The sequence below is a fragment of the Rhamphochromis longiceps genome, linkage group LG7 (assembly GCF_057381845.1).
Source record: "Rhamphochromis longiceps isolate RC_006_pf linkage group LG7, R_longiceps_female_GT1.1, whole genome shotgun sequence".
Classification (NCBI taxonomy): domain Eukaryota; kingdom Metazoa; phylum Chordata; class Actinopteri; order Cichliformes; family Cichlidae; genus Rhamphochromis; species Rhamphochromis longiceps.
In genome coordinates, this window is record NC_140563.1 from 19428151 (window position 1) to 19453424 (window position 25274).

At 39.7% G+C, this 25274-nt stretch overlaps 2 long non-coding RNA genes across 3 annotated transcripts in view; one reads left to right on the plus strand and one right to left on the minus strand.

Annotated features, from left to right (window-relative positions):
• Positions 1–24161, minus strand: part of LOC146665199 (uncharacterized) — a 43680-nt gene extending 19519 nt beyond the window's left edge. For both annotated transcript variants that reach the window (XR_014912579.1, XR_014912578.1), the window contains exon 1: positions 23924–24161. This is a non-coding gene — a long non-coding RNA (uncharacterized LOC146665199). The remainder of the gene's footprint in view (positions 1–23923) is intronic.
• On the plus strand, positions 2048–6326 carry LOC146665200 (uncharacterized). The gene is made up of 3 exons (XR_014912580.1): positions 2048–2200; positions 3804–3922; positions 5897–6326. It is a non-coding gene; the product is annotated as an uncharacterized LOC146665200 (long non-coding RNA).
• Positions 24162–25274: the final 1113 nt, after the last annotated feature.

A 25274-nucleotide genomic window follows, 5' to 3' on the forward strand; every position in this document is an offset into this window, starting at 1 on the left:
AGTTGGAGGCAGAGGGTTAAAATCCAGCTAGTAGTGAGTAAAAAAAAAAAAAAGATCCATCTATGGCAGGGCGGGCTGCGGGGAGGCCCTGACTGTAGAAATAGCAGCAGACTTTTTGTCTTTTTTTTTTTTCTCCCCTCGCAGAGCTCAAGTCTCCCCCTTGCGTGTGGCTCTAGCAGAAAGAGAGGAGCGACCGATTCAGAGAGAGAAGACGAGGAGAGGGGGAGAGAGAGAGAGGGAGAGAGAGAATCCGAGAGGAGGAGACAGACATGCATACAGTGAAGGGGTAGAAAAGCTCGGCTGATGATGAAATAGGAGGTGTAGCAGAGCGCGCGAACCAGTCACTTTTTCATCACATGTCCAACACGGCAAGGAACTGTATTTGGACTGGGGCCTGGGGAGGGAGGGAGGGAGCATAAGATGGGTGGGAGATGGAGACACAGAAGGGAAGAGAGCGAGGCAGAGTGGGAGGGTGGAAAGCACTAAATGTGGGAGGGGTGGAGGAAGAAGAATGACACAGAAATCCACTCCTCCCAGGCAGCGCGCAGGCTCAGTGCCTGCACTCACACGCCATACTGGGATCCACTATAACGTACGTCAGCAACTATATCAGCAAGTGCAAAGAAAAGCAAGGAAAACGGGAGAATACAGAGTCATTCAGCATAAGCTGCCCCCGCTGAAGGATCCTTGAAATATGCAACACTTCTGAGATCTCCTTGAATTATTAACCTCATCTCTTACCGTGGTGGAGCTTTACAGATCTGGAAGTACACACTGAAAGGAACACACGTACACACACACTCAGAGCGCATTAACTCTTTGGCATGCCTGAGCAGCCTGAATGGATAGACTAGACCATGACACACACACACACACACACACACACACACACACAAGGACGCGAGCACACAAAGTGAAAAAGAAAAGCACGGAGAGTGTTAATTTCAGTAACATGTGGCAAAGAACGCATGGCCAGGACGCCTCCTTCTTGCCCCGGCTCTGTCACAAAGCAAAGGCTGTAGCCGAACCTTCGCAGCTATTTTGGCACAAAGTCAAAAAAGGCTGATAAGCATTTTTGGGTGAGACTCTGCTGCTTTTTCCTCGAGGAAAAACAGCTGCTACATGCCCCGGTATTCAATGTTCAACAGTTCGGAGAACATTTTAGCGAAACCCCCCCAGAGATGCCGATTTGTCTTGTTTAAAATGGAGAACGAAAAAAAAAAGATAACATAATGGTCCACGCGTTTAGTTTGAACCAATTTCTTGCACAGATTTACATGAAGCATAAGTGAGCCTCAGAGGGAACTAGGAGAGGAGAGGAGAAAGGGGGGGGGGGGGGTCCCTACTAAACAGCAGGGCTGTTTCCACCATCTTAGATTGCATTGATTATGCTTTGCTTCTCACACGCTAGAGCTCTTTCTCTCCCTGCCTGTCCCTCCCTCCCTCTTTCTGTCTGTTCTGCCACCTTCTCCACTCCGCGATCAGCATTTGGCTTTTTCCATTTGAGGCAGATTACTGTAACGCTATTGTACAACAACTTCCTGCCTCTTTTGGCTCTGGTTCTAAAAAACTGCAAAAGGCAGACCTCGTGGCTTTAACTTTTTTCCCCCCTCGGCCTTGAACCAGGAGCTCTATAAGGGAAGAAAAGGAGGAAGGAGATATGTAAAGTGTATTTATTACTGAGGAGCTTTTTTTTTTTCTCTCTTTTTTAAAAATAAATTTCATTTCTGCTTTATAAACTGCTGAGAATTAAAGAGGGGACTTCATTCCTAGCAAGAGACAATGAGAAAGAGAGAAAGAGGGAGACAGAGAGGAAAAACATAAGGTGGGGGTTAAACTTTTTCTTACGTTTTACTCTGTGAAAACTTCCTGTCGGCTTTGGAGAGCACAAATACATAAGCGGGGCTCGAGCTCACGGAGACTTGTTTATCATGGCTGCTACTGCTTCAGGCTGCACAGCTTGTGAGGGCTGCTTTCACTGCACGGCCACCACCCCGTTCCTCGCCGGCTCTCTCTTCCTCACAGCAGCACAGGCTGGATTGCACAAAAAAAACTCTTCTCCTCTCTCCGCGCACTCCTCTTTGCTAGACGGGTTTTTAGTAGAAACACATACGGCCAAAGACAATTAGAGAGAGAGGAGAAAAATGCCAATATTATTTAAACTAACAAAGTGCAGGAAAAGGCTGCTTTGCACTGCAAGGTATTTGTTCGCTTTCTTTCTTTTTTCTTCCTTTCCCTAAATGAGATACTAGCTCAGTTCAGTCATGCACTTTGGCAGGAGCTATAGAATCCTATTAGAAGGAGTTCAAGTTATACGTCACATCTCGCCATGCGTTTTAACCAATTGAGAAACTCATGACTTCATTATGGCTTCAATGTATAAAGATGTCTTGGGTATATGTTAAGATTTTTGGGGAATAGCTTGTAAAAAAAAATAAATAAAAAAAGCATATGTTAGAACTCCAAGGAGTATTAGTCATTAGTTTTAGGGAAGCATGCTCTGTGAATTTATGCTTAGTGTGCATACTGTACTTTGCATGACATAAAGTTCATCTGAGGATACAGTTTTGGCTTTGGGACTGCTGCCAGCTCTTGCCGCTGTGTTGCGTGTCTACATTGCCGCTACATTGTGCCTCTGTTGCGTGTCGTAATTACCTGTCACATCTTAATTGTGGAGTCATGACTAGTCGGACTTTAGAAGCAAATGCAGACTATTTAAGGCCGACTGTATAAAATCGGTTTCCGTTTAAAAAAACAAAACGCACAAAGCAGTTCTTACTACTGGCAACATCTTGCTTTTTTTTTTTTTCAGATTAAATGATCAAAAACGACTAACATTAGATGAAGCACTAACAATAACACACGATGCAGCCGCACTTTAACTGACATCCGGGAGGGAGAAAAGGCAGGGAAAAGCCACAGCTTTCCTTCTGGAGTACTAGGCTGCTGCAGCTGTGTGATACAAAGTCAGTCAATCAGGCCAATTGATATTGCAATGAGAAACAAAATGGCAGACGGCGCCATGTTATAGCCTCTGCCTGACAATTATTTTACTCCTAATAATTTTAACGTATGATTATGCTTCTCTGTTTCATCGAGGTTTGATGCAATGAATCGAGTTGGGAACACAATTTTACGACAGAGAAAAAAACTGTTTTGAAGCGGTTAAAATATAAAAATAGCATAGCAATAGAAATGCAGCGCATACGTCTAACGCCGTTATAAATAAGACACATTTTTTTGTGGCTTAAACAAACTGTCTGCTGACGGGCACTGATTGCATTCAGAAGACGGCACATTAAAGTGTTTTAAAAGACGTCTGCAGGCATTTGTTAGGGTAAACATTGCATTACAGAATTTAAATGGTGGACTGGATGAACGTTCGTCCTACTGCTACATGAAACAATAAAACAATGAGCACAGCAAGAGCGATATGGAATTTCACTGGGCAGGGAATCCACAAAGACAAACAATATTTGCTCTTAGAAACATCGAGGAGGCATTAGCAGGTGGGAGTAGGGGTTTGTGTGTGTGTGTGTGTGTGTGTGTGTGTGTGTATGTTGGGGGGTGGGGGTAAGGGATGGCTGTGTGCTTGGTCAGCAACCACTACAACGTCGACACTTAGATATGATATGTGGCACATAAAAACAAGGTTATTCTAATGGACTTATTGAAGGGGATAAAAGCTAACCACAAAGTATCCCTTCTGTATGAGGGGAGAGTATACTCTCCAGCAGAAGAGTCCATAAGGTGGTCGAGCTTAAACCCTGCACGTGTCTAAACAACTTCTCTATTACACCCAGGACCTTTGAGGGCACTCCCCATCGAGGAGGGAACAAAGGCCATGACCCCTGGGTCAAAAGCGTTACATGGGAGGCCAAGCGAGCTCATTGAATGCTCCACTGTTGTTTGCTTTAAGAAGGTAAAGATTACTAACACATTAACTAATGCTGATTAGGGGGTTATCCCTCATGGGACCGAGGTCCCGGGGGCAGCACATCACGTCGTATTAACACAGCCTGACCTTTGACCCCCACCAGTCACCTTAGGCAGCCGACTGTGACCGCCACTTTCTCCGTCTGTTTGACATTTATACGCATGCATGCACAGACAGGGAATGCAGGCTAACCTTGCAAGGTGCAGCACAGCTCAAACAGAATTATTTCTATGTGGAAAAATCTGAAGAAACGACTGAATGCTCACTGCACAGGATTTGCAATGTTAACACACCCCGGTCCAAAGAGTTTTTAACTTTACTTTAGCAGGCTGTGCTTCATCCGTGTACCCGTATTTCCAATAAGTACTCCTTCCTAAGTAAACATTGTCAATTCAAGTATGTTTTCAAGGCCTCTGACCTAAAAGACTGTTTTATGTTGAAGCTCATAAAATGGTTGCATGTGCAATGAAATGGTGGACAGAAGACATGCGCAGTAATGATGTTTCTAATACAAGAAAAAAAGAATCGTAATATTGGTGATTGCAACCAATAAGAAAAAAGCAGCTTGTTCAGGATCTGTTTCTGTGACTCCCTTCAACGTATACTTTGATATTAGTACAGAGGTGAAAGCATGCTGCACAGCTGAGCTTACCTAACACTGCATTTCCTGCAAAAGCGAGCCGATAATAAGTTATATTGAAACATAATTCAGCTATATCATTTTGGAAATGTCTGCTAACAATCAGCTCCTTTGGAGAATTTTATGGAATAAAGCACCTTGGGAATATCATTTTATCCGGATTAGGGATATTTTTCCAGCAATGAGTTCCCAAAAATATCAAGTTCAAGTTTTTCCACAAGTTATCTTCATATGCAAAACTCTTGACTGAGCACTTATTTGAAAACACATTATCCATCAATATTTGAAATGCACTGTGGCATATATAAAAGCATGTGTGCAAAATATTATAGAATATAAACAGAATGGACTTTTGTTTCCTTAAAATGCCGCCCGCTTATTACAGAAACCCAAAAAGACATAAATAAATAAATGATTAATTAATAGTTAAACTTAATAATTTTATCATAAATGTTGACTATTTTATATATTAGCTTCGTTAAAGGAACACACTGCCTAAAAACCAAAAAATGCCAGGGATACTAATTTAATTTTAGGAAATGTTTAATAATGCCTGAACTTTATGAATTTGGTGTAAATTATTGTCACGATTTATTCAGGGGAAAAAACAAACTTTTCCAGAAATGCATTTTTTGTTCACTGAGTAAAAATCCACATTAAAATGTTAATATGAACTGTGCAAAAATATGCTTTACAAAAGGCAGCTCATCCAGCCTTTTGTTATACAAATAATAAAGAACTGATATTCAGTCACGGCGCACACAAGTTGATTTATTTAACATGAACCTGTCACTAAATTCAAAAGTAAGAGAAAAACTGTTAGAAATCTGTTTTGGGTTTAAATAATACACTTCATTGTGTGTGTATAAATCATTTTTTACACTAGTATTAGATTGTTAAACATGGTGCACTTAAACACTTCATTCCTAATAAATAGTTTTATATGAATAAAAATATTAATTTAATTTTAATGTATTTGATTTCTGTTTAATCAGCTTTACCTGATATGTTGTGCTGATATGAAAGCACAAAAACAGAGCAGTGATTCGCCCCCCCCCCTCCCTTCATCTGCCACATAGCTCAGCAGGCATTTGATCCGGTGCTTTCATGAGAACAATTCAAAAGCACCGCAATAAATATTGAATTTCAAAATATTTCTGAGACATATTGCGAAGAAACAGAATTTCTAGATATGCCACATGCACAAAGAAACGATTCGTCTTAGCAAAAAAAAAGAGAAAAAAAAAGAAGAAGAAGAAAAAACAGGAATAAAGACTTTTTCAAGAGCAGGAATGAACTCACCTTGCTGTTTCTCACAGGATTCTGAAAGGAGAGGAGGAAGAGAGAAACAGAGAGAAAAGAGCAAAGGAGAGCTTCTCCTGGGAACAAGCTGGAAATTATGGACCTATTCGATATCAGACCTCAGAGTGGACAACCTATCCTAAGAGGGACGCGCCCTAACTGTAACTAACAACTACTTCTGGCAGCCCTTCAACAACCAGACATATTGTCCTGGATCAGGGCCGTTTTCGAAAAGGCAGCAATGAGCAAGGGCAGCCTAGGCAAGAAATCAACATCGACCTTCAGCCTCATTAATATCAATTAATACTTTTTTTCTCTAATAAAAATACAGAATTTTAAACTATGATCCCAATGAGACGTTAATTATCAAATGTAGCATGTTAAGGTGATACATGCTATAAAAAAGAAGGATTTCCACACTAAAGTGGGGCAGCATTAAGGGGTCAACACAGCACTTTAAAAAAAAATTTTTTTTTAAAATATATAATGCGTGAGTTAATTATTTCACCTACTGTTTTAGTACTGATATATTAAAAGCTCAAAATCCAACACAAATGCAATGTTGCATTATTTTGTACTGTGTAGGTCTGAAGATCTGCATTTAAAGTGTGAATGCAACAAAACTGCCTTATGGTGGAAACGAGCACAAGCAGGGTTTGAATGAGTGTAACAATGTAATAAATATTCAATTAAAAAATATTTTTGACTGAGTATAATACCTGTGTCATTTTTGTCATTATAGCACAGATCACAATGTAGTAACCAATCATTTTTAGACATGCACCAAATGTTTATTATCTAGTTAAGCAGCAATGTAAAAATACTGATCTGTAGCACTAAATAATGTACTGAGACAAATTTCTATAATCAGTGACACATAAAGTAAATTCTCCTTTTCTGTCCACTTAACTATCAGGTCTCTGCATACTTCTACTCTTCCTTCCAGTTTTCTCATGCAGGTTATTAATTCCTATTTAAAACAACAACAACAAAAAAACCTTGGCCATTTTGTTTTGTTCTCCCTAATCACTACGCCAAGAGTGCACAGCCCTGGCATTTCAGGGGCCACGTCACAACGGCTGTTTCTGTGCCGCAGGGCTGCAAGGAGTCCAACACAGCAGAGTCATATGCACTCAGCGGTTCGCTGCCTCAACAAACACTTTGTGCGCACTGTTTTGTTGTCTTACACAGTCTGTCTAGCATCCTTGCTCCACTGAGAACAGCAAAACATGTAACTAATAACATTTAACAACACGTGTGCTTTTCTTTTTCCTGGTTCCTTTTTCAACACGACATCACACACCTTTCAGCTTCCGAATCACTTTGCAGCACTTTCCTCCTTATGATTACTACAGTAAAGTAAGCTTAGTGACAAAAACAGAGTTACTCGAGCACAAAAAGTAAATATTTGAAATATTCTAGATATTTACCACTTTGATATCTGTTGTTTGGCAACCTTGAAAAAGGGGAAACAGCTGATATTGATGTCATGGATTAAAAAAAGAAGGACAAAAAAAAATCACTGATTAGAGAAATCACACTTGGGTTACTGATGAGTAAAACTGCATTGAATGGCTTTTATCTATGTGGGAGAAAAGCAGTGATTTATAGGACAGTTGCATAAACAGATGTTATACTCTGTGGGCTATTTATGCAAATTCAGTGATTGGTGCAAAATATTATTAATATTTATTTTTTACATAGAGCAAAGTAATATGTGTTTGAGACATAAATCACTGTTCCGGCAAACCAGACCACATGCCAGCAATAAAAGTAAATGTCCACTTACTACTGTGAAAAGTCATTTCAGTCTGCTCATTTGATTGCATGTACACATGTGTGTAAAACGTTTGTCTTCATAACTTTCCCTTAAATAGATTTTTCTTGTAATCCTGTGTGCTGACAACTAGTTGGTTTATTAGTTTCATGCAGAGGCTTGTATCAAAAGCACAGAGAGCATTTAAAGTATACACTACATTTATTTTGTCTATTTTGACTACAAGTGTCACGCATTGTGTGTTTTTTCAATTTCATGTCAAGCGTGTGATAAAAACAATGTTTATTTTTATTACTCTCGTTATCATCATTATAATCATTATGCCTCGTTATATAATACTTTTGTGGGAACAAGCAACTCTGTTCCTCGTGATTATGACCGCAGACACTTAGGAGGGTAAACACTTGCGCAAAATTATTTCAATGCTAGTCTGTGATTCAGGGACCCTCTGTGTAAAATCTGTGCTCTCTTTATGGTAAACTGTGCTGACACTGATGGGGTGTAACATGTTCTGGTCCACCCATCAGCATAATCATCATCAAGCTAAAGGTGTTGACAGCACATATTCGATGGTGTGACAGCCTCTGACCTCTCACACCAACTTAGTAAGGCAGAGGGTCATGTGGAGGACATGGCTATGGAGGGAGAAGTCAATCTTATCCTTCCGTTCCGCCACAGGCCTGTGTGCAGCGACAGCAAGATGAGCTCGAGGGCTTTCCAAAATCCACACACGTTTGGCCGGGAGTAAGGCATCGGGGCCGTGTGTGTTTCAAAGGAAACGCTGAGGAAAGCGCTTTTTTGTGGCAGCACTCGTGCACTTGACACTGTGTATTTGCCTGCCTCTATGTCTTTGCTCCGTCCCCACCCTGACTCAATATCCCTCAGCACCAATATGTGTCATCTTTAGTAGCCAAAATGGCGTACAGCCCACTTGTCTCCCAAAGGTAGAGAACACTACCTTGTATCTCTTGATTTGGATCTCACGTGTGCAGACAATTTTTTGCCATTATCGCTACACATTACAAATACCTCGGGCTCTCCAGAGCAGCGTGGGACTGAGAGGTTAAAAGGCAGGAGGCACGGAGATGAGAGGCACTGAAAAGCCTCAGCTCTCGGACTGTCGTCAATTGAGCCTGTGCTTCTCTAATGGGGGGGGGGGGGGGGGGGGGGGGGTTGATAACCTGGCACACAACCAACCACTAATGCCACTTAAATGTAGAAAGGAAGGGAGACAGCAAGACTGGGAGCACATTCATATTTCAGCATGGCAGATGCTATAATACGTTCATGCCTCACAATGAGGACAAACAAAGACCCCAGAAGTTTGAAAAAAAAAAAACCAAATAAACAAAACAGAGAAGGCAGGCATGATAAAAGGGAAATGAAAAAGAGGAAAAGGGATTTTGTAGAAGTGATGGAGGCAGCTCCATCTAATGGTTGTCTCTATTCGACAAAGTTTGGAGTAGACCTGTCTCACTCTTTCTCTCTCTCTCTCCGCAGATGAAAACCTGACTGGGTGGGGGTCGGGGACAGGGTTGAGTCTGGTGTTGGGGGTGGGGTTGGATTGCTGGAGAGAGTGATCTTTTTTTCCAGCGGGGTGAAAGGCGGACGGTCATGTGTGCAGAGCTCATGACAAAAGGCCCTTTTATGTGCAGCGTATGCAGATAGAGGAGGCTCCTTTGTGCACAGATGGAGATCCCATGCCTGGGTCTGCCTGCGGCAGAGAGGGAAGGGAGGGCGGAGAGGAGAGAGGAGTGGTGGTGAAGGGAAGAGAGGGGAGGGAGGGGTGTCTCTGGCACTGAGTGCCATCACTATGTCTGGTGGGGGATGGGGCACAGAAAAGAAGGACCGAGCGGTCCCGGTCCTGCCAGGTTCATACACAGCGAGGAGGGGCCACGAGCCTCGCTAAGAGGATACAGAGACTTGTAACTCAATAGTGGAATCGAAGAGAGTCCATCAAGTGAGTAACAAGTGGCCCAGGGTCAAGTATTACATACAAATAATCTCTGATTTTTGCTTCTATTTGCTGGCTATGGAAAACACGGTTTGTCACATATAGTGCCAGAGAGCTAATACAAGTACAGTACAGCATGCAAAACTTATCTGATACCAACTACGGATTACAGGCTTAGAAAAGCTTAACCTAGTTTTTTTTAATGCCAACTATCACATGTTCCTAACAGGTAAAATGTTCAAACATATCTACAGTTGCACTTTTGACCCAATAACGAGGGGTCAATCATTCACGTGAACCATCGAGCCCCAAATGAAACTGACTGCCAAGTTCAAGTTCTAGTTCTATCTCAAATAAATGCCTCTTCATCTGTCTCAATCTCTATTATCTCAATGTTGCTGCTTTGAACCCATCCTGACTGTTATCTATCAGTGTCTGGATAAGAGCATTAAATGTGTATCCTGGTGGGAGCTCTCCCCTGGGAGTCGAGGTGACTCCTACTGACATCTAGTCTGCTGAGAAGACATCATATCCTTTAAGTAACCTCCTTCCCTTGACCAGCACATCACAACACTCAAGTCAGACAGCTTCCTATCCTCCTGGAGGCCCACGGCTCTTTTCTCCAGTGGACAGATAGATACCACACAACGGCAGACCCTTAAAACTCTTCACATTGGGCTGAAGCTGCTGATGGATGTGCTGAGAGCTGCTACTGTTTGAATATAAAAGAAGAGCAAGATGGAAATGCACAATTTCCTAAAGAAAGATTTCTGTCAAGGGATTTATTAACTAACATGCTTGATAGCTAATGAGTTAATATTAGCTACCTATTGGGTTCATTATCCCATGATAGTATGCTTGTTAAGTTTCCCAAACACTGAAATTCTTGCTGAGTAAAAATGAGTATAAGATACAAACGAGTATTATTCTGTATTTCATATTTAAAGCCATTTTTACATTTTTTTCCTAAACAGCGCTGTATAAATAAACCTTATTTTCTTACTAAAATAGTTTTGGGGTCCAAATTAGAGCCAATCAGACCCAGTAGAACAAGGTATGCTTTCAGGTAGGCCTTCCTTGTGATTTACACATCATTCTGAGTCAAAGTTCTCTTACTTCCCATGTCTGGTTTCAAAATACTAACACAGCAACAGGCAAAATGCTGTTCACTGAACCAATGGGTGGCATCACAGTCCATTTTTATATACAGTCTATGCTTCTCCCCAGGAAAGACTTTGACAACCTGCCATACTGAAATCAGTGGACCAGGGAAAAAATCTGGAGTGAAAAGAAGCTGAATTATTATGATTAATGGGGAAACAAAGCAAACAAGACGTTGCTGATGCTGTTGTGCTGATCATTATGCCATTAAATTACAAACTGTACCCTTTTTACTGGTAATGATGACAAAAACTGGATGTGCAGTGTACACTTTTCTGGTTTATAAGAGGAGCATGCCAGAAAAAGTGTGAGAACCACTGGCTCAGGCTAATTAAAGTGATCAGGTGTTTTTGTCTGAGTCCTGTCTTAACTTTGGCCTAACTGCCCAGCCTGTCTGCCTGCACTCTGGCTGCCAGAAGGCCAGGAATGAAAGCCTGGCACTTATCCCCCTCTCCTCTATCTGATCCCCTGTTGCTACCCTAGATGCCAACAAAGGTATTTCTGGCCCTAATCAACATGGAGTGGTAGAGAGATATGAATGCATGCGTGTTTTTTTCTTTTCTTTTACATAAAAGCAGAAAGGACTTAGGTAAACACTAGGAAACATTTTCTCAAGATAAAACTGCATTCCCAAGAGCTACTACAATACATTACGTTGGTTTATCAAGCTTTCTTCTCTATTCATACTTAAATTCATGAGTTGACGTTATGTCACTTATGTTTTTAAAATACGAGGAAAGTCATCCCTTTATTTCTGTCCTTTCTCCAACAATTTTATACAGTAGCACATACGTGGTACATTGTGGGAACAAAAAGATAATTTGGGATATGTTAACATCATCATGTGAAAGCATTGTACCTTGTGTTAACATACCAAGTTGCTAACTTATACCGTACCTTACTCTGTTTTGATGTAATGTCAAATGTGTATAGTTGTAACAGCCATAACGGTTCCTCTGTGTGATATTCTGGCCATTTTATCTCTGACACCCACAAGAAAGGCATAACTATCTGTTTGAAAGGGAAATGGGCAGCAGCAGATAAAACCAAGGGGATATAGGCATGATAGATTAAACAAACAGTGTGTTATTATAAGCTGAAATATGAAATGTGAGAGTTTCATAAACAGGAAAATACAATGTGTGCCCTCTTAGTGTATTTACTGCCCTCAGCACATGATCTGCTGGATCCATCGGATCGGAGGTTGTTTTTTTTTGTTTTTTTTACAGAAAGGCAGATTAAAATGACTAATTTACTAAACTTCAGTGAAAGAAGAGGCAGGAAATCTGGGAAAATAATCAGAAATCCCGACTATGAAACAAAGACGAGGGTGATGAAGATGATGGTGAAGAGAAAAACTGTAGCGTGTTCAACACGTGGCTGTCTCAGCTGACCTGTTAAATCTTACAGACAATACAAATAACGATGATTTTCTTGCACTCGAAAGGATTGAAGGATTTTCAAGTGAGCTCACTCTCACAATAGTGGGGCGTCCAGGACAGGAGGGATACGCGGCTGGACCCCGAACAGCACAATGCGCAAAAGCAAAATGGGGAGCATGAAATGAGGGCTCAAAAACCTCCACACCGCTTAGCTTTGAGTGCTTCGTCATAACAAAGCTGACCACCACTGCTCACCAGGATTGAGACAATACATTCAGCAGTGACAGCCAGTGCTATTGTGTAGGCCTGTGTTAAAATGAAATTAAAAAAAAAAGCAATCATGAAAAAACGGAACACAACTGTGAGCGAAGGCACAACCTTACAGTAGGATTGCAGGACCTCTGTTTTATTTTTGAGCGCCATCAGAGTGGATCAGTTAAAATAAATTCCTGATCAACATCCTACAGTGCCTGTAAAGTCTCTCAGCACATCCACAGTCTGAAGCAAGTTTTAGCTCCCCTCCCTAAAAGCTCACTGTCTTCTGACTAGCAAGCTTACTGAGACCGTCTCATCCTCGTGTCATGTGGAAGCTTCAGAAGCAAAATAGAAAACACTGTTTCTCTTTCTTGGTTGCAAATTGCAATCTCTCAAATTCATCTTTGCCCGTTCAGATCTGATCTGGAATACAACCAGCATGAATACCAACAGCAAGAAAGATTACAACCGGATCTCTTTTTAGAGAAGAATATGTATTTTACTCTTTTACTGGAAAGTGAGCAAATATACATGGAGTGCCCACTTGTTCACAAACCTTACAATACATAAAACACAAAATTGTACTAGAGCCAGCCTTGGTTTTTTTGAACTGTCTTCCAGTCACTACAGAAGCAATGAAAAAAAGAAGAAGAAGCAAATACAATCTCTCTCCTTTTATGACCAAACAATTTTTGTAATTTCAAAACTTACTAAAGAAAAAGGGAAAAAAAAGATCAACATTACTGCTTCTCTTTAACTGCAAATTTTAAAGCAAACAAGTGCAAAATTTAATTAAAACTAATAATTGAATGCCCGATTAATGACAGGCAATTCACCTCTAATATTTATACTACATGAATTTATTCTATCTACCTAACTACATGCTCATAGTACATATGTTTGAGGTAAATAGGTAAAAAAAAGTACATGAAAATCCAACATTTTAATATCACATTGTATGAGATGGAACTTCTACTTTTAAGAATAAAAGAAAATGCAAAATTTCCAAAACAAGAATTACAGATGACAAACATAAACATACATAAAGCAGTTCAAAAAGAGTTACAAAGATATGATCTTCATGAGTTATAAAGAAAGGGATCATGTGGAAATTCAGTCGATGTCTTTGTTTAGGAAATTGTATTCGTGCTTATTCGACAATTAACTGGAGGTATTGGTGTGCAGGCAAAGTTAAATATGAAAAACATAATGATATGACGTGGTGCATAAATTATATTAGAAATATGTTTGTTACTATTACTGCAGATTATATCAGTAAGGAAACTGCTTAAATATTGACTGACAACTTATGGCAAAGGGGTGGGATTAAATAAGTGTGTACTTCTTCCCTCTTCTTTTCGATATGTGAATCAGAACAGGTGAAGCAATATTGAAATGTATTAGCTTTATTTTGTATAGGATTTCTTTTCCTCTTTTATTTGCTAAATGAACTTTGAATATTGTTTACATTATTGAAATAAATTAACAAACAGCAACAACCTTAAAATCATAAAGAAGGATCTTTAAATTAAAAATGGTTGAGCTCTCTTTGTCTGTTAACTCAGTCATAAGCGATACTTATTTTAGTGTCCTTGACTAAGGCTCTGGAGCTTGTCTTTGACAGCTCATTTTTTAATAAAATAAAGCAAAACAAAAATGTATAATATATAATATAACAAGAACATACAATCACACACACACAACCTTCGCTTCATTAATTCAGTTTCCTAATACTAAAACCAAGCTGTAATACTTTACTTTCTAATTCAGTGCAAAAAGGGTCATAGCAAATTACAGGAGAGCAATTTAAAGCGATATTTGCTGTTACTGTGAATGCTGGCACGACACCATATGAGCCATCTGCAAAAATGCCCCGTTTCACAGTGCATTTAACATTTCCAACTTTCATGTCCGTGTCCCTTTAAGAGAAGGCTGAGTCTGCAGCTGTGAAAACTCTGCATTGTTGCTTCTCTTACTTCTACTTTCAAACTTCATTTTCAGCCCTTGCAAAGATTTTCGGAGCCACTCTCTGGACACTGGCAGGTACTTTCACCAGGAGCCAAACTTCCCAGCATGCCTTGTAGCAGGGCAGGCTTTGTTCCTAAAGTTAACTGTGAAGCTGCACTGCTTAACATGTGATACGACCCTGTTTCGTTCTTACTCAAGCGGGTTTACATAAGATGCATACTATACTGCCAGAAAAATGAAGTTTTCATTCTTTAACTGCACCAATATTGAAAACTCGTGCAGAAACCCTTTACAGCTCTCGAAGCATGCGTGGCTATAATTTAAAAGCCAGGCTGCTGAGAAAAAAAAATCATCAAACTTCAAAACAGCGCTTAATAATAGCCATATAATGTTTTATATCAAACATTTCCTTTCATCATCTCTCCAGAAACTTGAATTAAACTACTGGAATTAAAGACACATCTTTAATCACACTGGCCTCAGTGTACTTTCTGTAACAGATGCATCATCAAAGATGCTTAATAGCTTAAAATGGGACCCATTTTCTATGATGCACAGCTAAATAACATTTATTCCTAATACCATGGAAACAGTTCCAATCTTTGCTCCAAAGTGGATATTACAGCTACGCTGGATAACATGTGAGGGACAGTGCAGGCTGCCTGCAGCATCTGGTGGACACCTGTAAGACTGCAAGTCACTAGATTAAAAAAAACCCAGAAGCCTCTTTGATTTTGCTAAGTCACTAAAATTCCTGGGCGAATGTACGCTGACCTTCAGTGGTAGTTCTGCGGACATGTGGGGTTTTCTACCTATCACTAAATCAAAGGCAACATACACAACGATGAACAGTCAGTGAAACACAAATCTGGTCAGCCAGACAAACCAGAATACATGCTAGTTTTTAGATTAACATTTTATTTTATTTTATTGATGTTCAAGTCATTGTGTTCACCTTGTGTATATTAAAAAAAAATACAACTGTTCCTGAGCTTCTGCTTCTTTCATCACCATCTCCGGATAAGCTCTGATGTGTAAACTGTTTTAAAAAGTATGTCAACATACGTGGAAGGTTTTTCTTAATGGCTCTAAAAGACAAAAAAAAAAAAAAACATTATAATGTGTGTTTAACTCAAGCACTTATGAGCTATATCTAGTGAGCGTTGTGAACTCAATCACTGCGAGTAAAGCTGATCACAAAGGGGCAATCACTGACACCAAAACAATTAGGTTGCATGGGTCTAATCCCTTGCACAGCACTTAGGACACTTTTAAAAGCCACTAGGGCACACTGCAGAGTTCCCTTAACTTTTAGGGTTCAGTCTGGTCCATTTTTAAAGTCACTGGGGCACAGGCCTGATTGTTAAGACCAGGGAAAGTAATCCCTGGAGTCAGGCCACTAAACCTGCTCTGTCCTTGTAACCATAGCAGCAGACAGGTAGTGTCTGGGTTACAGGGCAAACATGGCCAGGCTTCAACCCCGGCTGATGCAACACGTTTACACATTCATTTATTTGGTTCTAAGACATTTAAAAAGTCACCTTTAATAAAAATGTACATGTCTGCTGTATGAAGTGGGTTTTGCTATCAAAGTATGACAAACTTTCAATCAGTAAAACTCATATCATTATTAGATTACATAACAAATTATATACTGTAAGTTCATAACTCTAAGTAGTTCCTCTGTGAAGAAAATATTTTAAGACTTTGCAGTGGACTTCAAGAACATTAGAAAACAGATGCTTCTATTCAACAAAATTATAAATCAGCAAATTGAAAATAACTTTCACATTGATAATTGGTGAATATAACTGTCATTAATGCAAAATTACAACTCTACATCTTTCACAAGATGATCTTTGTCACTACACCAAGTCTAATTATCTCTGTTTATTAATACAGTTCAATTCACTATTCCATTATGTTCATGTACAGCCTCATAAAAGTCATAAAATACCAAAAATATATATTTACAAAATTATCATATGAAAAAGATCAAATAAAGCAAATATAAGAAAACACATAATGTCACATGAGGATGAGACAAACTGTCCAGTTGAATTTTGCCTCTTCATAAAAAAAATGCCCAAATGATGGTCTTGCCCTTTTGAAAGGAACACATGATCTCCTGTGGCCTTTTCAGCTTTCCCTCTCTCTTTTCAGTTGCTATGAGACACTCGAGATGAAGCCAAGGCTTCCACAATTCATTACTGGAGGAATAAAAGCCAAAGCACTGGACAAAGCAGGGCAGACCAACTCAAACTAGCTCCCACTTAACACACACATCACACCTCTGAGTGCTCTGCTGACATACAAATGGCCAATTCAAGACTTCTGTCTCTCTTTTTTTTAGTTTTATTTAAAAACAGGGATATGGATGAAGGAAAATGGCACAGGTACAATGTGAAAAGTTATCAGGTCAAACATTTCTTACATTAGAAACCAAATAAGACATTTTTCACATCAAGATTTGGGGGGGTTTTTTGTTTTAAAAAAGGTTTTCAGGCAATAATTTTTATACGTCCTAAATAGTGTAACACACCGCTTTTTATTGAGTTTGCGCCAAAGGTTGAACAGGCTACAATGCAGCATCACCTGTCTCTGGCTTCCCACCAGCTCTGACTCGCCAAATCATGAAACATCTCTTTTCTCTTCAACCAATCAGATCTGAATCTCTAGCTGTTCTCATGCAAAGAAAGGAAAAGGAAAGCCAATGAGAAATGTCCCTCCTCCTTCCCCTCATACACCACACACACACACACGTACACAGACACACACACACACACATACATAACAATCACCATCTGAGAAATGCCAACAGACGGGCAATCAGTCATTGTAATTAGGCTTGCTGCCATTCCCGGGCCTTCATAATTCAGGCTAGAGCTGGAGGACATAGGTAGTGAGATCCTAGCTGCCATAGCCTACCGCTGGTTCACCCAAGCCTCGAATCAGGCCACTCCCCTCTTCCATCTCTGCTCCCTACATTGGGGGGGAGGGGGGGGGGGCAGCACAATTATAAGGGGTAGCTGGATTACTGCAAAATTACTCCGCTCACCCCAGTCCCACTCCCACTCCTTTTTCACTGCACTGCAGTTTTTTTTTCTTTTTGCCAAACTGAATTAGAGCAGATACATTTGGCTAAGAAAATGTCTTTTAAAAGAGAAAAAGTACTAATCTAAACACATAAAAACACTATAAAACACAACTTTGTGACATTTAGCCCATACAACTTTGAAGACGCAAAGGTGTAAGGGGGACACTGGATTTACAGTACGGACACAGCAGACTGTTTTTCCTTGGAATTCAAAGCTAAACAGGAAACTATGGCAGTAATTTGCAGAGATTTATTTTATTTGCTTACAGGCTGTGGTTTACTCAGAAACTGGCTTTGCCTGTTCTATAGGACATGAAGTTTTTTTGGCAGTGAAGTGAAGAACTGCAAGTTCAGCCAAAATAGACAATAAAGCAGAATGGAGAAACATGCCAAATTGCTCGGGCAATTCAGTCCAGAGGCTCATTTTCCCTAAATGATTCATACTGGAAAGAAAAGCATTTCCCTGTCCTTAGATGAACTTAGTGTGCTTGCCGTTGGCTTTACAAGGAAGAGATGGGGGAGGGAGGCGGATGTGTTCACACTCGGTCCCACAAACACACGTGTGTGCACACACACATATGACTGCACAGCCATGACTACAGATTCTTTGCTCACTGGGGAATTAGGTAATACACATGTAAGTCTCAAACGCAGACGCATATAAACATACTTGAAATGTGCAATTCACTTGTATTTTTATTTTTTATTCCTATTTATTCTATTTATCCCCTTTGTATATTTTATTTATATTTGTCTCTGTATTTATATATGTGTGTGTGTGTGTGTGTGTGTGTGTGTGTGTGTATATATATATATATAACAGTTCTGTAACTGTAACTTCGGTCGTTGCTGTGCTTTTTTTGGAAGTCGAATTTCCCAGAGGAACCCACCCGAGGGATTAATAAAGTTCTATCTTATCTTATCTTATCTTATCTTATCTTACATATGCTACTTTAAAAACATATTTTTTACATAACCAAATCGAGTCCATCCTCATTTCTTTATATTTCGACTTTCTCACAATTTTAGAAACTGTCTTGTACAATAATTCTCCAGGCTTTCTGCAGGTCTTTCAAAGTTTTTCTTTGGACATTGACTGCTATTTCACTCACTTTCAGTCCAGTCTTTGCACCAGAGCATTTTCAGACAAATGTTTCATTTTTTGTCTGTTTGCTGAGCCACTGAATACTGACTTATGATTAATTCAAGGGCTGCACGATTTTGCATAAAATGAGAATCACGATTTTTTTGCTTAGAATTGAGATCACGATTCTCTCGCGATTTTCTTTTCCAGTATAAATATTTATTGCACTTATTAACTGCACATCAACTTCGTAACAGTTGAGACTGAACATAAAAACAATAAATAAACATAAAAACAACAAATGTCTCACATTTTGTCGTTGCCACAAAATATCGTACTGCTTGAAATTCCGTCTCCACCGTTGCTCGACACTGCGTGTATAGAGCAGGTAGTGCAACAATAGAAAAATAGTTGCGGGACGGCACTGTGTAGCGTTTGTCTAGGGTGTTGATCATTTTCCTAAATCCCTCGTTTTGCACAGTGTTGATGGGAGCCATATCTTTGGTCAGGTGATAAGTGATAGCCTCCGTAATTTCTTTGTGCCTGCGGGAGTTCGACGTGTATAGGGAAGCGCTGTATAAGGTTCCCGTTATTGATGTTTGGGTGGTTGACAGGGACGGATTTTCTCCTGTCACTTTCTCGTCATCCCTGACGTGCTCTCAGTTGTTTTTTCCCTGCTAATTTTAGCATCACACGGCACAGCTTCTGTATCACGTGGTATAAGGCTCCGCCCTTGTCATTTGTTGAGCAGGAAGAGTGAGCGCTTGTTTTCATGCAGATTACGTCCCGGATCAAAATGCGGTACAATCGTCGTCGTCTTTTTTTTTTTTTTTTTTTTTTTTTTTTTTAATCGTTGTCATTTGGAAATGAGATCGCACATAAGTATGAATTAGTGATGGGATTTCCGGCTCTTTTTAGAGATCCGGCTCTTTCGGTTCGGCTCACTAAAAAGAGCCGGCTCTTTCGGCTCCGAACCGGCTCTTCAGGTTGTTTTGTTGCTTTAATTAATTTATTATTAACAATAATATAAAATTATGCACAAAAGGAATTACTAACGTAAAAACAAGTGGTTTTATTTATATATGTTTATATATAAATATATGCGGTGGCCCCTAGAGACAAAACACGTACAAACTCCAAAACACATTTCTAGCATGAACTGAACTTCCAAAGCAGAGCTACTAGATCACTTAAATTACACAATTGAAAGCATGTGTGTATTGTTTGTGTATTTATACACAGGCACTCATATATATATTCAAATAATTTAAAAAAAAAGTTCATTTACCTGTTATTACCACACACCAAATCCGGTCGTTGGTACTTGCTGGCTTGTGTAGCCACAAGATAACAAAGGCTCAACACTGCGCCCAGCATCCTGGAGCACTTCTGTTGTCTTTTGTACGTGTTTTGAGTTTTTATGTGCTTCTGAGTTTTTATATGCTTCTGAGTTTTTACGTGCTTCGGAGTTTGTACGTGTTTTTACGTGTTTTGGAGTTTTTACGTGTTTTGGAGTTTGTACGTGTTTTTACGTGTTTTGGAGTTTGTACATGCTTCAGAGTTCGTACGTGATTTGAAGTTTGTATGTGCTTTGTCTCTAGGGGCCACCGTAAATATACTTTTATTTATTCACTCCACATAAAATGTAATAAATAAATCATATAATACAAAAATCAACTATTCACATTTCAAGTTTTAACTATTTAAATTTTCAGCTTTTTCCTTTCACAAATTTAAAGTGAAAAGAACACAAAACACTGCAAACCACAACACAATTAAATATAAATTATAATATGAAAACTAAAAGAACATGCATATTCTCTGTCATATGGACCTGCATGAATAAACTTTCTCAATCCTTTATCATCTGCAACCGAAAATAGTTGTGGATGATTACTATACCTTTCTAATGTTGTTGTCCCTGCCTCTCTTTCTCTCTCTCTGTTCCTGTGCTACTGAGTGTAACTACCGCCCCTCCCCCCTCTGCCCAGCGTAAAGCACAAGACTCGCGTGCAGAGTGAAGCGGAAAAAAGTGCGAGAGAGAGGCTGAGAGAAAGAAAAAAAAAAAAAAAAACCCACGTGACGGCTCGCGATAAGGAGCCGGCTCGCGTCGTTCACGTCAAAGAGCCGGCTCTAAGAGCCATTTCGTTCGCGAACGACCCATCACTAGTATGAATCGAGATCGCGATTTTCTAACGATTAATCGTGCAGCCCTAAATTAAAGCATAAAAACGCACCCAACTAAAAGGATGAACCCGTATTGCATGAACACATAACAGACGCCAAAGACCCAGTTTTAAATTGCATCTTTAGATATTTTGTTATTGGCAACCTGTCAAAAGAAATAATATGTTTAATTTTAAAAATTAAACAGTGATTTAAACAATATTTAATTTGTTTGGTGTAATGTATTAGTTACGTCTGCAAACGGGCAGAAAATAGCATGTCTACATCAACAAGGTGAATCCCAAAGAGCTATTAGCTGAACATCTCAGCATGGTGTGCAGCGTGTCCTTAAAAACAGTGAGGAAAGTGGAGGACAAAAGAACAAGTGGCAGGTCTAAAAAACTATGTAGAGCAGGTGAACAGTATGTGAAAGTCATGTAATAAAATAGAACAAAAAATCTGACAGCTGATCCCTCCACAAAAGGTAAACAGAGAGAAAAGGCAAACATAACTAAACCACAGACATGCATTTACAACAATGAATCCAAATCTGAAATTTTCAATACAAATTGTGCCTATATAGGTATGAAGGTCAGGAGAGAGGTACAACAATGAGTACCTACGGCAATCTGTAAAAAATGGTGGAGGCTGTATCATGGTTTGGGGCTGAATTTCAAACATCCTGTCCAAAAGTGATTAAATTATGTTGGTAAATTACTTAATTTTTCCCTATGACAATGTTGGCATTGCAGTACACACATACCTGAACAAAAACCCCCCACACCAATCAGTCATGGACTGGACTCCACAGAGCCAGGATCTCGACAATATTGACGTAGTGTGGGATCATCTTGACAGAGAATGGAACAAAAAGGCAGCCAACATCCAAAGAAGAGCTTTGGGTGTCCTTCAAGAAGCCTGCAGAACTATTCTCCTAGACTACTTAAAGAAATTCCAAGAAAGCTTCCTAAGAGAATTCAGACTATGTTAAAGAATAAATATGGTTATACGTTCAAACAGTGTTTTCTGCTTCCATCTATGTTTGCATGTTTCAATAAACTGCTGTACAGAACACAAAGAAATGAGGAAATGACTTCTGCATATTGTTGTATTTTATTCAGCTTGAACCATGACTGCACGACAAACAGCACTTTTTAGACTGTAGTAGCAGTAGAGTTTAGAAATGAGAGAAAACTAAAGGCAAGTTTTGTATCAGTCAGCAGTGTCCTGAGGCTGGTTTATTGGCCTGTCTGGCTCAGCTGGCTGACAGTGTTCACCTGTTCCTTCTTTCCACTGCAGGATGGCAGCTAATAGTCTGCTGCAGCACAACAGGGATTAGAACCTAAAACTCTTTCGTTAATATTTGCTTACTAGGCGTGACACTTTTCTGTGCTAATTAGCTACTTTTCAATAAAGAGAGTCAAAAAGACATGATGGGAGCATGCTGATAACTTGTTGTATATGCATCAAAATTAGACCATGCAGTAAGGAAACATCTAAGCATTGGGTTACATGAAAAATCCATTATGCTGCTCATAAGGATACTTATGAATCTGTTTTGTACATCATTAGTGTTATGCAGCAGATATTAAAAAAACAAACAATAATCAATAATGAACAGAACAGAATAGAAATATCTAATTGTTATGATTTAAAGTTATCACACTGTTTTTTACTTTGAGACTAAATCATGTCTGCAATGACATTTTTTGTGACCTTGGCTTTCCAAGTCAGGCTTAAAATTGATACTCAGAATGTAGAGTGCAGCAGCATTAAGGGACAAACATAAACATCTCGCCTGTGACATATTTGGACAGCGGTATGAAGGTTGAAAACGAGAATAAGCCGGCTGTGTTATTGCTGACTCGTGCAAAATTTGGGCAAATATGTAACAAAGTGGCTGTTAATAAGACAAATTCACTCAGGATCAGTCGAATGGCAGATTTAAAATAGTAACAAATCTATGAGCGACACAGTGGCAGAAAAATGGCGATGAGGTCTCTACACAAGGGTGTGACACAAAGCAGGAATTTATTTCAGCCCAGAGTCTTTCGAATTGTTGCTCCAGATGTTGCCATTCTGCAAATGTAAATAAAGGAAGAAAGCAGCACTTGCCATTTAAGATATAAACTATGTTAGTTTTCGTTAGTTTTCAGCTGTTTCTGTAAAAATCCAGCAGTCAGGCATTAGTGGCAAGTCCTTATTCAGACATTAGATTAATTCCAGTGCTGGTGAATCACACAACTTTTGTTTTTTTTTTTAGCTTCATACAAAGGTCACAAGTAACATCTAGCTAAACCTGATGTGAAACAAACCAAGATGAAGATAAAGCTACAATGACGAAGCCAAGACTCGTGTTTTTTTTAAACCTCGTGAGTCCTTGTGAACATACGTGACATACTTAGATTTCGAGTGACTGCGTTATGAACATAATTTCCTTAGGGATTATTACAGTATTCTGATATGCATGAATTTATTTACTGATTTATGACCAAGTAGTCTCCTTAAACTCCCGCAAATGATGTTTTATCCTGTATAAATCTCTGTCTCTTTTATATGAAATGCATTTTAGAATATTGTCCCTTGCCAGTACTGTATCCCTCTCCATATGGAGAATTATTATTATTATTAATATCATCATTGTTACACAGAAACCAGACAACTGTTGTGCTGCATGAACTTCACTTATCATCATCATCAGAGTTCAAGTAAAGCTTGTGTGTGTGTGTGTGTGTGTGTATGTGTGTGTGGTTTTTTCTCCCTTCCCCATGGCAGTGAACCTGAAACCACATGACACCTAGCAACAATGGGCGCCTGTGTACAAATAGAGGAAATAATTTTTTTTTAAAGAACCACAACAGAAGTAAACTTTATACCACAGCAGCGTTCAAAGCCTAGTTTTAAATATGTGTCAAACTTGAAAACAGTTTAATGAATAAATAAATAAATAAATCCCACGTAACCCACAGCAAAAATAAAACACGCCACTAAATATAACACAAACCAGTTATCAGCGCTACACAGGAGTGCTGACACCATAAAAGCCACCTTAATCATGGCGCTAATATACAAGCCACGCTATAAATATTACAATATCACTTTTTTCGCCCTCCGTTTTAGCTCCTGTTGATATAAAAGGTGAAATCATTTCTGGGTCTATTTCCAATCGTGCTGCAGAACAAAGAAAAGTTTCGACTCACCACAACAACGCACCATGTGCTGCGACTGTCCACAGCGCAACAGGCGAGAGGAGGGGAACCGAGAAACAGCCTTTCTTTTAAGGTGTTTAGTCCAGCCTGCTGCAGCTGCTTGGTACTGCTTTTGCTTCTGAGGGAAACTTAAGAAATATCTATGTCACCGCTGCGCTTCGTTAAATACAGATAGCCCGGGGGGGGGGGGGGGAGCGAGAGAGAGAGAGAGAAAGAAGTGATGATCCGCCGGGTTATAATCTACGTGGTGGTCTGACGGCTTTGGTGAGGACAGGATTATACACATCCCAAAGAAAGCTTTTCATCTGTTTCATCCGCTGCTGCTGTCCCCAATATCCCCACAAGTCTGCATGCATGGCGATCCTGAATCAGTTTACTGTGCTGCTCAGCAAGTTATTACAGCTGGTTGTTTTATGGGAAGTCAAAAATATTTTTTTGCTTTTTTATTATTTTTGTTGTTGTTTTTTAATTGCTCTGTTGATATTTTAGGTGATGTATATGTAGCTGCAGTGCATTTCCTGCTGGAGCACTTGCATGCCTTGTTGCATGCAGTGAGCGACCTGCAATACCTGTAAAGTTTGTGTAAGCAGAAGTAGTATAGTTTTGGACTCTTATATTCAGACTGAGCAACTTTAGCTTATTTCTCTCTCTATATGTGCTCATTTTCACTGGGATTCACTACTATTTTACTTATTTAGATTCCAGTTAGAGCATTTTTACTCTTGCTTCTGTGCCCTTTGGCAGTTTGCTCCGAGATTTTGGGTGGAAGTTGTTTTTTCTGGGGGGGTGGGGGGGGGGGGGGGTGTCATGTTTTGCATTTTAGAGATTTCAGCACCAGGTTATCGTTTGTCATTAGTGGAGCACTTAGCATGCTTCTTGTAGCTTGCACTTGAGCAGTCAGTAACTCACTCTGCAGCCGTTTGAATGCTGATTTGAGCTATCACTCAGAATAGCTCGCTTTCACAGAATCTTAAGTTGCACCTGTTGCATGAATAGCTCTGAAATGCCAGACTTGACAGACGGTAAACACAGGCTGCTCTGCACTTTTCCATCCGGGGCGCTCATAAATGACTTTTGCCCAGCAACATGTTTTGCGCCCAAGCCAGGCCGCTTAGGTCTCTCGATAGCAAACAAACACCACCTTTCACACTGAGGTGACTTTAATGATCACCTTGATCCTGGCACGGTGCGCTGGCACAAGCAAGGCAACCCTGTTGACCCCATACTGCATAGAGACAAGGGTAATGAGATTAGCTTTGCATGAGTGTGGCTTTTGTTTGTGACGTGTCCTCTCCAGATTGTGCATGCACGGCTTTTCAAGCTCTGCAGTTCATGTGACAAT